This window comes from Falco punctatus, assembly GCF_963210335.1.
Source record: "Falco punctatus genome assembly, chromosome: 2".
Lineage (NCBI taxonomy): Eukaryota > Metazoa > Chordata > Aves > Falconiformes > Falconidae > Falco > Falco punctatus.
Window position 1 is genome coordinate 55,626,269 of NC_137581.1, and position 15,451 is coordinate 55,641,719.

The following is a 15,451-nucleotide window of genomic DNA, read 5'->3' on the forward strand; positions in this document are numbered from 1 at the left end:
AACTAAAGTGCTTTAATTTTCATCGAGGGATCAGATGACTACTCATCAGCCATGGCCATTTGTAGCTGTAAGTATCCAAAATGTTGGCCATGAGAGGGAAGGACAAGTGTTAAAATACAGCCAGTGACCCTCTCAGTAAAATAACATTGAGCTCAATGCATGTAAGACATGCAGAGTATATTTCTGATGTATGTGATATTCATTTTAATTATATTTCTAAAACTCTGGCCATCTGGGTCCAGATCTTGGCTTAAATGAGAATCAGAAATGAATTTGGCAGTGCCCACCTCCTGCTTTCACATCACGAGAACCGCTCTGCATTTTGTGCATGCCAAAATATACATCAGGGTCTGGGAGCCAGTGAGGACCACCCCAGGGAAGCACAGCCAGTCAGAAACAGCACAGATTTTGTAGGCAGGTCTGCATATGTGAACCTGTAAGGTGTTGTCTTACCTGGACTTCCTAACCATCCACAAGCAGCAGATTCAGACACCAAAATCTTAACAGAAGAGGATGTGAAATCACAGCTCACCACCAGCAGAAGTACTCTGTGAGAAGTTGCCATTGTTGGGGCTCTGAGAGCACCCATGGGATGGAGGTCCCCTGGGGCACCCACCCACCTCCCTGCCCATGGGCACCTGAGCTCACTGCTGGGGCACAGGAGGAGTGGAGCTGCCCCATGAAGGGAGGATGAGGAGCAGGATGCTGCAGACACCCCACAGCCAGACATTTGCCAGTTGGCAGGGGAATGGGGGTCCTCTCAGGAACGGTAAAACCTAGTGGTGCTCATGGTAACCTAATTAATATGAACTTCTAATTTCTCTATGTAACATTTAATTTGGTCTACCAAATTAGTTTCAAGGTGCCTGATGTGAATAGCTTCCAGGTAGGACCAATTTTTGGAGGACAGAAGCCTAGCACGTCCCCAGATTGATCCTGTGTCTCCTCAGCCTCCAGTCACACCTGAAAACCTTCGCCAGGACATTTGTCTTCATTCATCTGAAGTATTAAAATACTTCAGTACTCACTGTATGCTTCACTGTAAACACAGGGCAAGCTCCAATTAGCCTGGAAAAACAGAAGCAGTGGCAAGATAACGACCACAGACATAATGACAACTGGTGTAGAAATAACCATCCTGTTAAATAAGTAACTCAGAGTATGCCACTCGCTGCCAAAGAAGCAACAGACCATCGCCTTGTTTGAAATCATTGCAGGGGCTGTTAGGCTGTCGCTTCCCTTTCCACCCTTGCTGGCTGCCGGAATGAGTGAGAGGGTAATGGAAGAGGCAGTCCTCTGGGAAGAGCAGCTCCCCTCCCCCTGATACACACTCCAGAGGCTTTCCCGAACCCCCTTGGAAGGATAGGTACAAATCAAAGACAAGCTTTTCCTCAGCTGTAACCAGGCCCTGGGGATTGTTGTAAGTGCTGCAAAATCTCTTTTGCTGGCCTAAATAAAGACAAAATACATAGAAAATTACTGCAAGAGCAGGATGCTGGGAGACAGCCGGCACGACATGGGAAAAAACACAACAGGAAAATTTAACGTGGCGGTCTGGATTGCCATGCTACTTAAGTGCAGGAATTTTTCCATAATAGATTTCAAACTTAGGAAAACCTAGCATTCCCAAAGGTGTCTTACCTTCCCCTTTTCTTGTGTAGAAAGAAGAATAGTTTGCCAGAATCAGGGACAATTTCTGAGATCCTTTTTCAGACTTATTCCCACCGAAACAGAAGTCCCATTTTCCCTGAGTGAAGGCTGCTGGGTCCAGATGCTTGGACTCTTACCTCCCATTCCCACGCAGACATACCAATTGACACAAAACAGCTCCCAGAATGATCATTTTCAAATCTGGTCTAAACTTCCCACCAATATTAACTCAAAACAGTGCATGCATCGCAGTAAGAAAACAAACAAACAAACAAACAAACAAACAAACAAACAAACAAACAAACAAACAAGCAAGCATGATATTGCTTTATTAACTGAAATAAAAGGTTGGAGAAAGAATTAAGATAAAGAAACAGCAAAAGCAGAAAATGTATCTCCTATGCTTAGGGAGTCATTCAACCTATAAATGGTCTGCAGGAGTCTCTTAAAATACATTTTTCCAATCTATTTGAGCTACCAGAACATGTACGTCATGCAACTCTGCATTGTTGCTACAGGCACTTAAATACTGAGCTGTCTTCTGCTTACCCTGATACTGCTCCCATTGTGCTGCCCCGTGTAAGAGCCCTGCCGCCTCAGTCCTGCTTTCCATATGGACAAGCTTTACATTGCCGGTCCATTCAGCAAGACTGGGGGAACTGGGGTGTCATTAGGTCTCTGGTTTTCCCCCTGTAAGACTGAAAGAGCAACTATTCACTATTTCTTTTTGACATTGCCCAGGGCCAGGAGGAGAGGAGCTTCATTTGTGAAACACTGAGCAATGTAATTTCATATCAGAGCCACCAAAATGCTTCTCCTCAGCTTTACGATGACAAGCTATCTTTATGAAACCATGTGCTTGGTGCAGCACCCCCATATGCCTACACAGCATGCTCCCGTCATTGTGGCTCTGTCCAAAGGAAAGTGAATTACTGCTGTAAAACCAAAGTTGCATTACAAATTGTTTCGTTGCAACCAGTTGTTCTCATGAAACTTGGCTCTTGTATTTTGTTACAGGTGATTGCTGTGATCTTCAGAAAACAAGGTGGGAAAAAAGGTTTGCAGGGTAGCGGGCTGATCCGATGCCCTCTGCAATGGGTGGAAGGATCCGAATTCTTTTCAGTGGGACTGGGATAAAATTGACTTTGACAAAGAGATCCATCAAGACCCAATTTTCTCTCTTTCCAACCAGGGAGTAAAATTAAAGGCATATAAATAAACCCATAACTCAGCCCACTGTCTTGCAGATGTTAATTTCCTCAACACTTGTTGTACAGGAAGCTAAAACATGCTGAAGTTATATGGATATTTTTGGCATGACTTAATTCTAATCTTTCAGGTATCATAAAAGCCAGCCAGGAAACATATATGTCAGAGAAACCCGTGCATCACCCCCCGAACTATGCTGGGACAAATGTGGCACTGCCCCAGCACAGCCTTTGCACGGGAGCCGAGTGGGAGTGAATTGCTGGCTGTCACCAGGCAAGCATGACAGCAAAGGATTGCATGGCGTATTTGGGGATTCCTGGACAGTGCCTGCATGACCACCCGGTACATATTGCAAACCACTTCAGGAGGCTCCTTCCGAAGGCTGTTGACTGGGGCAGGAGCCATATTCTCTCAGTTTAGGAGACTGGATGTGAATGTGGGGGTCTCTGAAACCTTCAGGACCATGGTCTCTAAGGGGTTACAGCTAAAATGTCTGTAGAAAATCAGCTTTAAAATGTTATACAACAAAACATGTTATTGCTGGTATTTGAGTCAGGCTTGATAATGCATTTCAGGCTAAAATATTTCTTTGATTGTCACAGAAATATGTAGAGAGCCAAGTGTTTGCTTTCAGTGTGCAGAATATATTTGGTTGCATTTCATTACCAGAGGCTAATTGTCTGAGAAACAGTTTTCACATCCAGAATTCCCGATATGGTGGAAAGAAAAAAAAAAAAAACAACGGGCTACTAGGAACCAAGAAGCCTTATGTTGCTGATTATTTGTGAAAGGATTAGTAGGGGCAGCGAGTATTTAGGCACTTTTTGAAAGAATTGTAGGTTAGTTCTTGGACTGATGTGGGTGCCCAGCAATCCTACCTAATGCTGAAGTTAAAGCACCACGTGTGTACTGGCTGTTTGTTTATAAATACCTCAATAGCTGTTTTCAGTAAAATATGGAAATTCCTTCATTCTGTAGCCGTTCTCTGTTAGATCATTAAGCATGTCAATACTGCTGAACAATCAAACAGGGGAAAAAATTGTTTAATCTGCTTATGCTGGAGTGCTTATTTATTACAATCATTCATCAACAAGACCTGGAAAAAAAGGGGTTTGATTATATCCATTGGTTAAATACCGTGTGGTACACAAATGTGGCAAACACAAGAAAAGATGGGCATTCTGCCTGATAAAGAATTACACTGGAAGTGAAAGGCTGACCTACAGTCAGCAAATGTTAATCATTTTTACACCAAAGTGAGTGTAACGTTTCTATAGGGAAATTACTTCAATCTGGTCAGTGCAAGGAGCAGTTTGTATAATCGGATTGCAAATAAGGTTTGATCACATTCCAGCTTAATCTACTCTCTGAGCACCATTTACAGCACTAAATCAAACACTGGGAAGCTGCAGGTGCTGCTTTACAGTCATTACACCCAAGGGGCAGGGACTTGGTAATAAACAGCAAATAAATTGAAGCACTGACTTGCCTGCTACGGGGCATTTCTAATTATCCTCTAGTTTAGCTGGAAATTGTCATGCTCTCATCACAGCCTATTTTAACTGCTGCTGAATAAGTGTGACACTTTTAGACTGAATTAACTGAGAATATGAAGAAATGCCGCCTTTTTTTTTTTTTTTAATGTTGGATCAGAAGTACTTGCTAAGATCCAAGAAGGACATTCTGTTTTCATGTCCGCATGCTGGAAATAGAAACATAACAACTGTAAGCCTTTAATTGTGGGCTGAAGACCTACCAAAATGAACAGCACTTGTCATGATAGCTCATGCATATTACTAAATAGGCTGATAAGTAGGGCTGCAGCCTCCTGTGCTGTAGTTGATCCAGGATTGCTGGTGGTGGTGTTTCCCAGAAAGGTTGATTTTTAGAATGAATGGCAATTAGCAAAGCTAAACAGCACACTGCTGTTGTGATATATTTAATAAGTTTAAGGAGAAGGGAGGAAGATAAGACCCTTAGCTTCTGAAAAAAAAAAAAAAAAAAAAGTTGTTAAGAAATGTGCAGATAATTGCAGTGATTAAAACCCGCAAATATCTTAGCCATTTGTGATACCTCCAGATCCTCCCACCCAGGTTTCATTCTAGTAACTTGTCAACACAAGTAATATTCAGGAGGAATGTTGTTATAAAAAGACATCTCTGCTGGGAAGTACAGTACTGTAGCAACAAAGGTATGCAATACTCCTTGATGAGAGGTGATGTGCTGATCATTTTCAGTACTTTTAATAGGATGTGTGATGTGCAGGTAGCCTGACAGTGCAGTTACGAAGCTGCCATATAGCTAAACGCAAACTAAATGGCTTTCTGTGGAGGTGGGGGCATATAACAGTGCTGATGCTAGGAAGCTTTCTAGCTTTTCCAGCTAGAAAGAAGGTAGTTGTAGCTAGCTAAGACATGTATATTTCTATTTTAAAAAGATGTAATTGTGTAAATTTCTAAATTGGATTGAAGTCCCAGTTTGTGATCGTATTTTTACCCAGATGCAAAGCTTTTTATTAATATACTGTGAAATAAGATTCATAACCTTTAGGTAAATTGTTCCCCCTAATATCCCTAAAGTAGTATTTAACAGGTAATAATAATGAATACAATTGGATCACAGCTCTGCAAATATCCTTTTTCCACTTGCTAATGAACAAGAGACAACAGAATAATCCTTGAGTTTGCATCTTTTAGGACTTCAAACAATTAATAGCTTAAATGATTTATGACAGGAAAAAATGTGTAACTGCCAGTTTTACAGATCTCAGTGGTTCTCCTTTCAAGGGGGACTACAGAGGAGATGGCACTGCAGAGTGCAGCATAGCTTCTGTCACCCAAATTGCAAATAATCTCAGCTCACTGACCTCAACTTCTAGGCTCCAAGGAGCAAATAAGGACTGCATGACCGCTGGGCCACAGTATTTATTTCAGCAGTGGGTAAATAGATCTTTTCTGCTGGATAAACTCAGTTGCAGACTGGAATGATGGTGGAGCAGAGACTGCCTTGAGTGCCCACTGAAATGCTGTTGGAAGTTTCTAAATCAAACAGAGGAGCAGGGGCTGGACTTCTTGGGAAGTGTCTGCTTTGAGCTGTTTTATGGGAAGAATAGACTAGAACAGAGCTCAGAAGATTAAAAAAAATATATTAAAGGCCCAGAAAGATTGAGATCTCTGTCTCTGTTTGAGTCCAGTCATTTTCCAATTTCCAATTAGGCTTCAAATCTGCATATTTATCTGTAGATGTTATCACAGGGCACAAAGTATTCTCCCACCCTTAGTACTTGAGTTTTCCCCCCCAGATAGTTACTGTTATTTCCAGTGGCCACAACCAGGACCACTCAACATTAGCTGGCAACTTTATTTTATTTTTTTCTTATAGAAATGCAAAGAATGTTCCTTTGTTACATGTTGATTTGGTATGGTATCTGCATTTGAAGTGCCTCCATGTTGTAGATGAGCTATGCTTTTCACATTATGTTCTTTCTTTTGGTTTTCAGGCAAATTAATTAACATGATACAGAAAAGGGAGAATACAAATGCTGAAGCCCTCACTTTAAGCCCTCATACTCTTTTGTTCTCCATTATTGCACCAAATTATTTAATTGGGTCTCTCTGATTGTGCACAGACACAGAAAAGAACACAGTCTATTGTGAGAAGCCCTACAACCATAATGCAGTATCAAATTCAATTCCCATCAAAAGTGCTTGCTGCTAAAAGCCTGTACTGTGGCTGCAGATTAATGAAGATCTGCATTGAGCAAAGTGGTGGTCGTAGAGACATTATTTTTCTCCAATAGAAGGCCTATTCTTGAAGAACAATAAAAGCATAGAAAAGCGTTAGTCTGCTTATGGATGGAAATAAATCAAAATGAATAAGAGGGTTGATGGAAATAGTCTGAAAGCAGTAGAGTGGAATTCTGAAAATACTGTTTTTGTTTTGTAAGGATTTTTTTTCCCATAGTCTCTCAAGAATGCTGCTTGATGGAGGCTCAAAAGCCTTGGAGTGAAGGACAAATTTGAAAAATCAGAAACTAATTGCAGAAAATCAGCATTTCACAAATGCATTTTTTTCTGCAGAAATGTTGCACAGAATCCAGACTCAAAATAAGATGAAAATGTAAAAAAGGAGGAAAATCAGTCGTATTAACTAATACACAAGTCTGATCCAAAGAACAATCAACAGCTCTGAAACAGCATTCAGTCACCTTCAGATGAACTCTCCTTTTTTCCTTCCTCTTGCCATGGTTTTGCACATGGTTTTTCTTTTTTCCTCTTCTTTCAGAATCAAAATTAACTTTGTGCTTGTTTGTGTCAACTATTAGGGCCAAATCCCAATGTATTTACCAGCAATCAGAACATGGCCATCAACTGCAGCTGGACAAGCATGTGGCCATAATACTAAGCAATTTCTTTTTAGAGCCACACGGGTGCTCCGTTCATACCTACAGGTGGTATCATTTTGGCAATGCTCAGTGCTGGATGGGTTTGAACAATGAGCAGAGTACTTGGGTAAAGCAAACACGCAACATTGTGGTCAGTGACGGAAAGTCAGTCACTGTCAGGCTGTGCAGAGAGGAGGGCACCCACACTCACATCACCTAAGGTCACCCACCAAGTGGAGACAGCCAGGCTACGATGCTGAACAGGTTGAATCTCCTCTCTGGAAGTCTCTCCTCCTCCCCATTGACTGCATAAAAAAGCCGCAGCGTTTAGATTCCTGACTTGGGTGAACTGTTGGGTGCCTAAAATGAGGTCAGATGAACTTGAAACAGAGATACCCATTTGGAGTACTTAACCTCAGTCCTTCTTTGCGCTCTCAGCATCAGCATCCCAACTGTACATACAATCACTGGGAACAGAGACCGAGTGCCTGATTTACGTCAGTTTACTGAAGAAGTGGTTTCACCTCTGCACTGAGGATACAGATTTAGAAATAAGAAATTCAAAAGGAGGTTCAGGACAATAGGTGCTTTATTATCATCATGTTAGGCTACTTTTTGCCAGGTCTTTCAAGTCCATGTCACCCACAGACCTGAAACCCTTCTTTGAAAAAAAGCATCCATGCTTCAAAGAAGTCTTAGTGAGAAAGCCAGAGCAGTAACAAATCTTTCCAGAGCTGGAGCAGCTGGTGGGTGATTCTGTGCATTGCCATGATTCAGAGGCCTACACTGGCTTGTCTTCTGTGATTAACTACCCTGTGTTGAAGGATATTGGCCTGCTATTCAACCCATTAATTTATACAGGATAAAACAGAGCTTGGTGTAGCCATTGAGCGAGAAGAGATGCAGGTTCTTCTGAACTGGTGTTCAAAAGTGTGTCCTGAACCCACCTTATCGACTTAAAGTTCCAGCAGTCACCTAAGGTTTACATCGCTGTTTGCTATGAGTGTACTGACAGTGGAAACAAAGTGGAGATGTGCTTCCTGATCTGTTTTACCCTGGATTAAGTCACATGAAGCAGCTTTGAATCACACTTCAGAATAGTTTGACTTTAGACTAAGCTCTGCTTTTTCTCATTATTTATTAGTATCTCTCAATCTGAACTTTATGTCAATGAGAAGATCTTCCAGAACAAGTCCAGAGCTGTTTTTCTCTGGTGTCACATCATAGTGCAACTAAACTTAAAAAATGGCTCCATTTTTGAAAGGTCTGAGCCCCAACACCCTATACCCTTTAAGGAAAGTTGCCCCTGTGCGTCCAGACCTGATTGCTCTGATTTGTAGGGTTCTTTGAAGAGGAGGCTTGGAGGCACTGGAGACGTTGAGTGGGTCCAAAGACAGGAGTACAGAAATGAATGCCAGAGGCTGGGACCACACAAGAGAATGATCTGGATCTGGGCAGCTGTAGTGTTATTGTACATCTGTGCAGGACGTGGACCTTAACTAGACGGCTTAAAATACTGCATCATGTTTACATTGGCCTGGATCTGTTGTGTGCAGTCTTCAGTTCTTTGCACAGACTTAAGAGCTGCTAAATATTTATGTTAAATTTTCCTGGTTTCATGTGGAATAGAGTTAATTTTTTTCTTAGTGGCTGGTGCAGTGCTGCGTTTTGGATTTTGTATGGAAGTGAAGTTGATAACATGTGGATGTTTTAGTTGTTGCTGGGTGGCGCTTGCTTTAAATTGGGGACTTTTCAGCTTTCCCGTGCTCTGCCAGTGAACAGGGGCACAAGAAGCTGGGGCAGGGTGTGGCCCGGACAGCTGACCCAAACTAGCCAAAGGGGTAGTAGCATGACATTCTACCATAGCATGTCATGCTCAGTATATAAAGCTGGGAGAAGAAGACAGAAGCGGGGGGACATTCTGAGTGATGGTGTTTGTCTTCCCAAGTAGTCGTTACATGTGATGGAGCCCTGCTTTCCCAGAGATGGCTGAACACCTGTCTGCCCATGGGAAGTGGTGAATGAATTCCTTGTTTTGCCTTGGAGTGAGTGGTGAGTGGTGAGTGAGCAAGTGGCTGTGTGGTCCTTAGTTGCTGGCTGGGGTTAAACATGCCATGAATAAAAAGTCCTGAAAATGTAAGAGGGTTAGCCATAGCACACATTTTTTCCAGTGAAGGATTTGGTGGCTGTGAAATACACTGGGTATCCCACATTTCTGCATGGGCTGGAAGAGATAGCACAGGACTAGAGACCCATGGCCTTCTGGAGACACAGCTGGAGGCCAGCTGGGACACTTCACAGTGCCCAAAGTGACACTATTGCTTCTATATAACTGAGTGCCAGCTCCTTGTCAGTGCTGTAGCACAGGCCTGTCCTGTGTCAGCAAAAAGGAGCCTTCCCGGGGGGTCAGACCAGTTAAAATTGACAGACTGAACACATTTTGCAGCACAAACAACATAAAGTATTTGGTTTATTGTTCCTTTCTTAGTTAGTTCCCTCTTACAAAACTTTCCTCTTTTTTGGTGGCTGATGATAGCAGTCTAGATGAAGTCTGGGTTTTAGGCAGCATTGATGGTCACCATCCTCTCCATCTCCACCTTCCCCCCAGATATCTGTGGTGACTCTTATCCTGAGGTCCATGAGGCAAACGCTGCCACTGGGAGCGGGATGCGGTGTGCAGGTAGAGCTGCTCCTGAGTGTTGATCAGCATGTGCAGTGTGGGCTCAGTAGCTCATACCTGCTGGGGGCTGAGGTGGTCCCAGGTGCTCACAGACTGACTTACTCCTCCATCTCCAGAGGAAGGAATAATGTTTTCCTGCACTCAAGTTCTGCTTGGAAACGATCTTGAACAGCCTGAAATGGGAAAAGAAAAAGAGAAGCCCTTCACTCTGTTTCTTTCTAAGGGCACCAGGCTGCAGATTGCAATGATTCTAGTTTTTGGTATCATACTCCTCATTTTTCAGATTAGCTCTCCAGTATTGTCCAGTAAAAATTGACTTGAACAGTGGTAGGTCTCATCCTGTGAAACTTTGTAGTTCTTTTTTTAAATAATTTTACAGGTGTTAAAAGACTAGAAAGGAGATAATAAAGTGCCACCCAGCCTGTGCCAGTGGAAAGGGAAGTAGGGGTGGGGAAGGGCTGGGTGATGCAAGAACAGGACTCGATGGCATTGCCAGGGAGCGAGTCCCCAGTCTGAGCCCCGTTACCTATGGTAGCTACAAAGCACCTGCATGCTGGCATTGTAGGGATGCGAGCAGCTGCAGAGGCTGACTATGGCTCCTCATGGCTGTGCTCCTCTCCATGTTAAGTCACATGGAGTTTATAATCCCCACAATCCATGTCTAATGAATTGATTACTTTGGACAGCAGTATGCAGCATGCATGTGGTAACTGATTCTGTGCCTGTCATTTAAATACTTCTGCTGAACCCAAGACTAATGAAAGACCAATAGAAGTTCTTTGCTCAGCTTGTTTGATCAGACAAGAAAGCAAACTAAACAAAGTCAGGCAAAAGTATATAGAAGTCAGATATAGTCCCTCACCATCTCGTACAAATAATGGAAATTTGCTAGGAAGCAGTGGTGTAAAAACACGCTTAGGGAATTATACACCTGCTTTTCTTCTAGCAAAATGAAGGTATGAGGGAAAATCCACCCCATACTGGGAGAGAACCTCTAGCCTCTGCTTCAGCTTACCTAATCTCTCCACACCAAGTACTTGAGCATTGCACTTCTGCTTTCAAATTATCTTGCCACGAATTCTTCAGAAGGTTTTCTAAGATGCAGGATTTGAGGGCTAACGACAAAAGTTTCTCATCAGACGATTCCTTTCCTGGGCAAAACTTCCCTCAATAAATGCTGCGAGCATCTTGTGCCTGCACTGTCTTCAAAACATCCGTCTCTGGCAACAAAGGCACTTTAGACATAGTGAGCTTTGCACTGTGTTATAACTTTCATATTACCCTTTGCACAGCCATTTTACTTCAGCTGCATGCTGTGTATCATTCATTGCGAGTTTACTTCATTCTCTGGATTCATAGCTGATGCTCTCTGGACCATAAAATTTCAGCTGCAAAACCAGAACATCTCATTATTTCTGAAATATCGAGCTTGTATCTTCTTGATAAATAATTCCTACTAGTATAATGTATCAGACTAAAACATATTTTCTGAGGCCAGTGAGGTTAAAGCGGCAATCTCACCTTTTTTAATTTTTTTGCCCTGAAGACAGTGATTTCCATATATAGAATGACCCCGGTTTGTGTTGAACATGGGGAATGAGGATGAAGCATGAAACGACACATATTGCTGTCAGAGATTTGAAATGAGGCCTGCTAACCTGTAGGCAGCCTTACAGGACTAATCAGTCCCTCACATTACCAATGTATTCAGATTGCTGCATGCGGCAGCCAGCAATGGCCAGGGAAGTTTTCTTTTTTTATCACTCCCATTGACAAACATTACATTTTAATGTGATTCTCCCCTTCCATCCACCGTCTTAAAAAAAAAAAAAAAAAAAAAAAAACCCAAATCTTTTGACACCATATCTCTGAGACACTGGTCTCATCTGGTTTCCTTGATGCTTGAAGAGTGGGTGCGACTGTGTTGATTTGCTTCTGAATATACATTAGTCAGCAGTGCTTAAACAGCCGATAACGTTTTTTTACTCTTGTAGCTGACAACACAAACTCTTTTGAATTTATCTTGTTTCTTAAACTTTGCCTCTGAAGTTTACAGTAGCCCAAGACACCTGAGCTGAGTTTGTTTGGAGATGATGGAAGATGCGTGAGCAGGAATGAAAGCCAAAGCCTGCCTTTTGCTCATGAGATTTCTGTTTTTTATAGTATTCTAAGCATCAGTCAAAGCATTATCAAAAGAGCCTCTCGAATCCATAAACTGCTGACTTTCCCATTCAGAGCACACACCCAACAAAGACTGGTTTTCCCCTTTTGTATGACAGAAGTTTCAATGCTAACAAAATGCAATTTAAATACACTCTTTCAGATCACTGTTGTACTAAGTGCTATTTCATCTACAGTCAGTGGTATTTCTTGTGTTCTTGGTATTACGTGGTGACTCCATTTCAAGGTTTTGTGCAGGGAGATGAAAGCAGAAAAGGATAGAAAATAACTCTGCTAAAAGTCCTAGCGAGTAGTAGCCACCCACTACGTAAGTCCCTTCAGGCGAGGATTACATTGCCAGGCTTTTGGGGTGGAAAAAGGCTTGGTAGGAAGAGCTGGGCCAAGGGCATTTCCCCTCTAGTCCCAGTCCAAGCAGAAATCCACCTAGAAATGTACCCTACCTCCTGGCATGCTAATCTCTCTCCTTAGATCCCCCCACCCTTTCTGCAGGATTTCTAGTGGGCCTGGGGTCTATGAGGGTCACTCACTGATACTGTTTTGGAGCTAACAGCGACACAGGGAAACATGCAGCAAGGAGGAAGAGGAGGCATCAGTGCTGAGGCCTGGCACAGCACCTGCATGCTTAACATCTCCAGCATTATTCCTCCTACCTTGGCCTCCTGCCTCCCATTGCATCCTGCCCACAGCTCCCTGAAGACATGGGTTTTCCTCCTGTTCAGCCACTAACCCTCCTTCCAAAGGAATAAAGCAGTGGTACTCTCTCCCTTGATGTCTCAGAGGGTTTTCCTGGCACTTTCTCCCTATTTGGGTATCCTTTGTAGAAGAGAAACAGTGGAGCTTGCATCACAGCTCGCTGTGTTTGGTTATGGGCTTGCTTTGAGGGTCAGCGTCATAAACACAATAAACCAAACAGTAACAAGAAAAATTCATACCTTTAGTCTCCAGTGTCAATAACGTTAAAGATTTTCTGGAGGATGTCTTGCACCCCTCATCCTTGGAGGGTGCTGCTGCAGGATGACTCAGGACGAGGTGATCCATCCTCCCTCCCCACCCTGGGCTGTCCATTCCTTTCCCCTCCCTTCTTCTGGCACCAGTGCTGATCTGAACCTCTAGCGAGCTAGCTCCAGGCACAAAACTAGCTGAAATCTAACTTGGGATTTAAAAAAAAAAAAAAAAGAATGGATGCTTAAAACTGCTTAGAACCCGATTCTAAATGTGCTCAGTAGCTCTTGGAGACAACAAGCATCCCACAAGTTCAGACCCAACCTTATGTCATCCGGGAGACAAAGAGGAGATGTGCTAGCCTGGAACAGTGGTTCCCCCATTCGATGAGTCCACAATGCATCCTTCAACATGGTGCAGGGGTGCTCAAGCCAGCTCCAGGAAGGGCAGCTCTGGAAACGGCAGTGATACAGCCACATCAGCACAGTGCCTTAGCCTGATGAGCCCTGCTGAGGGGACAAGTCTGCAACTCAAACATGGCACCACCTGGCCAGCCAAGGCTACCCCAGGTCACAGGTTGCCCTGAGGTGTGTCACCCACCAGCACTGTGGGGACACATTGGACATGCTGGGCACTTTGGATGGCACTGCTCACCTGTGTGGGGGAAACCGCACGGAGCAGTGGACCTCCGCTGGGATCAGCCAAGAGCCAGTCACTGTGTGGATACTCCACTGGCTGCTCCTCGAGCTCACTGCGTCAACACGGAGATCAAATCCTCACCTTGTCATTATGTGTCATTTCTCAGTGCTTCATTCCTTCTGAGAAGGATTTACCTGGAGGCTCAATTTACCACAAAACTCAAAAGCAGCTCTGGGGAAATGTCTACTCCTCATGAAACAGAAAAAGAGAAAGTTCCCACTGAGGTTTTACATGTGTGTTATTTTTCCCCCTGTGTAATGTATGCAGTTGAACTTGATTTTTTTCCCCTTGAAATAAAAGAGCTTCAAAGGCAGTTTAAATAAATAAATAAGCTTGATGAAGTGATAGAATTTTTCTGGAGGAGAGATCATTGGCAAATTCATTTTAGAATTTTTTTTTAAAAACCTGGCATCTTGTTTTTAAGAAGATGTTTGAAGTCTTTAAATTTGCCCCTTGGACCCATTTAAATCTAATTTCTAATCCCTTAGTCTCTGTAATCGTATGAAATCTCTATTTTGGTATTATCTTTTGACTCCCAAGTATCTGCTAAATGCATACTATATCATCAAATATTTGTCATATAGTTGTGATTAAGAGGTAGAGCCCTCAAAAGAGGTTGATAACAGTTTAAACAACTTTGGAGTAAATTAAGGGATTTAAAGGCTTAGAAAAGAGATAACAGATGTTAAATGTGTACAGATATTTTTTTTTAAAATGTTGATTTTTAAATACCTGCCACAAATAATGAAATACAGGAGGTGTTCTTGCGTGTTATATTCGTAACTTCTGTTTTCCTGCATGTAAAGACAATTAAAAATCAGCTATCTCTGTCACTGTTCAGAGGGGTATTTTAGCTCCAAACTCCACCATTCAAATTCTCAATGAAGTTGACCACTCTCCAGAGAGGCAGAAATCAAGCCTGCATGCTCCCAGACCCCATGACCCGGGCTAGGGAGCCAAAAATGTCCTCCACAGCCGGGACACCTGTGTTCATCCTCCTTTAAATAAAAGCTCCAGGCATCAGCTCACCCCAGGTGCACCGGCTTTTTGCTGCAGTGGGTGCTGCAGAGGCCCTTCCCCAGAGCTGGAGAGGGGGAAAGGAGGAGGGTAGGATGGGGGAAAATGACTGTGTCTCACCTGGGATGGCGCCGGGTGATGATTCCAGCACATTGCTGTACCTGAGGGCTGGGAGATGCTTCCAGGGGCTGAAGGAAACATTGAAAACTCATTGGAGTTTCATTCAGTGTCCTTATTATTTGTCAGATTAGGGGGAGGTTATCTCAAAAAGAGAGTTCGGGGTTGGGCCCTTGATTTACCTTAGAGGTCCAAAATTTTAAAAGCTCATACAAAAGCTTCTTCCCACAGGTTTCATTTTATCCATGTGAACAAGTGGGTTTTCAAACACTCAGAAAGCTTCTCTCAGTCGAACAACTAAGGCAACTCTTGTATTTCAGGCAATCAGCAGGTTAGCAGTTATATCCTACGGCAGCAGCCATAACATGAGGGATGCTATCGCAGAAAGACCAGGTGAATAGTTCTTATCCTAACATGCCCAGAGTCTAAAAAGTCAAAGAGAAATAAGTGTGCAAAGGGTACCTCATTGCAGCAAATGGTGGCTGAGTGTGTTTGCACAGACAAGAGGATTTTTCTTGGATGACCAGGATGAAGATCCCGATGGAGCTGCTGCACCATTGAACATCATCCAA